Genomic DNA, 2,500 nt, shown 5'->3' with positions numbered 1-2,500 from the left:
CAGACTTGGAAAACTTTTTTTTTTTTTTTTTTTTTCCCCCCAGCCCGCTTCCTCCGGGTTGACCCGGTGGCCGAGCGTCTCACCGTCCCCGGACGCAGCGAGGTACTGCCTCCCGGCCGTCAGGATCGGGCCCACGGAAGTCTGATTTTTTAAAAAAAATTGCCGACGCCACCGCGGAGGGCTACCCGGCCACCCCGGGCCCCGGAGCCGGAAAAGGGAAGAAAAGGATCGGGCCCACTAGAGACATGGACCCGGCCGCCAAGCAGGCCGCCCTGGGCTCACCCTCCCCGGCCGCAGCGAGGGACATCCTCCCGGCCGACAGGATCGGGCCCCTGGAAGTCTGGGGGGGGGGGGGGGAAATCCGCCTCACGCCTCCGAGGAGGGCTGCCCGGGCGGGCCGGGCCCCGGAGCTCGGAAAAAAAAAAAAAAAACACCCCAAAAAAGGATCGGGCCCACTAGAGACATGGACCAGGCCGCCCTGGGCTCACCCTCCCCGGCCGCAGCGAGGGACTGCCTCCCGGCCGACTGGATCGGGCCCCTGGAAGTCTGGAAAAAAGAATGGAACCTGACGCCTCCGAGGAGGGGGCGCCCAGGGAAGGAGGGAGATCCGGGTCGACCTGGTGACCGGACGGGAAAGCGGCCACCGGGCGTGCCCGTTCAAACCTAGGGGTTGACCTGGCGGCCGGAAAGCAAACCGGCCACTGGCTAGCCCCGTCGGCAACCTACGGGTTGACCTGGTGGCCGGGAAGCGAACCGGCCAGCAGGTGAACCCGTTCGATTCCACGGGTTGACCTGGTGCCCGGGAGGGGACTCTGAAAAATGTTCAGCCCTTTCGGCTCGGGGTTGACCTGGTGGCCGAGAGGGGACTCGGACGGCAGGCAAGCCGCCCTGGCCTCACCCACCCCGGCCGCAGCGAGGGACTGCCTCCCGGCCGACTGGATCGGGCCCCTGGAAGTCTGGGGGGAAAAAGAAAATGGAACCTGACGCCTCCGAGGAGGGGGCGCCCAGGGAAGGAGGGAGATCCGGGTTGACCTGGTGACCGGACGGGAAAGCGGCCACCGGGCGTGCCCGTTCAAACCTACGGGTTGACCTGGTGGCCGGGAAGCGAACCGGCCAGCAGGCGAACCCGTTCGATTCCACGGGTTGACCTGGTGCCCGGGAGGGGACTCTGAAAAATTTTCAGCCCTTTCGGCTCGGGGTTGACCTGGTGGCCGAGAGGGGACTCGGACGGCAGGCAAGCCGCCCTGGGCTCACCCTCCCCGGCCGCAGCGAGGGACTGCCCCCCACCCACCCACCCCCCCCCCCGGCTGACAGGATCAGGGCGCACTGGATGTCCGGGACAATATTTTCCCCGACGCCGGGGAGGGCGGGCGGGCGGAGGGGCTCTGGCGGCCAGCCCGGGCCCCGGAGCTCGAGAAGGAAAAAAGGACCGGGCCCGCGAGAGACGGGGGCCCTGCCGCAGGGGGGCAGTCCGACCGGGGCTCACCGTGCGGCAGGCCCGGGCGTCGGCAGGGGAAAGCGGGCGAGGAGGCGCGGGGGCCGGGTGCCTACGGCCATACCGGACCGAACGCCCCCGATCCCGTCCGATCTCGGAAGGTAAACCGTCCCGGGCCTGGCTAGTACTTGGATGGGTGACCGCCTGGGAATCCCAGGTGCCGTAGGCAGCTTTTCCCGGTCCGAGCCAGCTCTCTCTCCTTTTCTGGGGAGGAAGGAGAGGGGGGGGACGGGCCGGAAAGCCCCTCGTCGCTCCTGCCGAGTCGGAGGTCGCGGCCGCAGGTCACGGGTCTGGGCGCCTGGGGTCCGGCTCCCCACCCGGCTTCCTCCGCGGAGGACCCACCGAAGCCGCTGGGGGAGACCCCGGGCATGGGGCGGACTGGCCCGGACCCTCCCGGCCGCCGGCCCGCAGGACCGCCCCGAATCCCCCCGCCCCGCGGCCACCCAGGCCAGGCCTGGCCAGGCGGGACGGACGGCGGGTGTCCAGCGCCCAGCGGCTTCCGCCAGCGGGGACCCACGGCCCCCAAAGCCGCAGGGGGAGGCCCCGGGCCCGGGACGGACTCGCTCGGACCCCCTGCGCCCGGGCGCCGGCTCGCGGGACCGCCCCGAATCCCCCCGCGGCCACCCAGGCCAGGCCTGGCCAGGCGGGACGGACGGCGGGTGTCCAGCGCCCAGCGGCTTCCGCCAGCGGGGACCCACGGCCCCCAGAGCCGCAGGGGGACACCCCGGGGCCGGGACGGTCTCGCTCGGACGCGCTCGGACCCCCTGCGCCCGGCCGCCGGCTCGCGGGACCGCCCCGAATCCCCCGCCCCGCGGCCACCCAGGCCAGGCCTGGCCAGGCGGGACGGACGGCGGGTGTCCAGCGCCCAGCGGCTTCCGCCAGCGGGGACCCACGGCCCCCAGAGCCGCAGGGGGACACCCCGGGGCCGGGACGGACTCGCTCGGACGCGCTCGGACCCCCTGCGCCCGGCCGCCGGCTCGCGGGACCGCCCCGAATCCCCCCGCG

At 72.3% G+C, this 2,500-nt stretch overlaps 1 non-coding gene across 1 annotated transcript; it reads left to right on the top strand.

The window, feature by feature from the left end:
• Positions 1–1,545: 1,545 nt before the first annotated feature.
• LOC128823901 (5S ribosomal RNA) lies at positions 1,546–1,664 on the top strand. The gene has a single exon (XR_008442135.1). It is a non-coding gene; the product is annotated as a 5S ribosomal RNA (ribosomal RNA).
• The last annotated feature ends 836 nt before the right edge of the window (positions 1,665–2,500 follow it).

The sequence above is a fragment of the Malaclemys terrapin genome, chromosome 15, assembly GCF_027887155.1.
Source record: "Malaclemys terrapin pileata isolate rMalTer1 chromosome 15, rMalTer1.hap1, whole genome shotgun sequence".
Classification (NCBI taxonomy): domain Eukaryota; kingdom Metazoa; phylum Chordata; order Testudines; family Emydidae; genus Malaclemys; species Malaclemys terrapin.
This window is presented reverse-complemented; position numbering and strand designations above follow the sequence as displayed.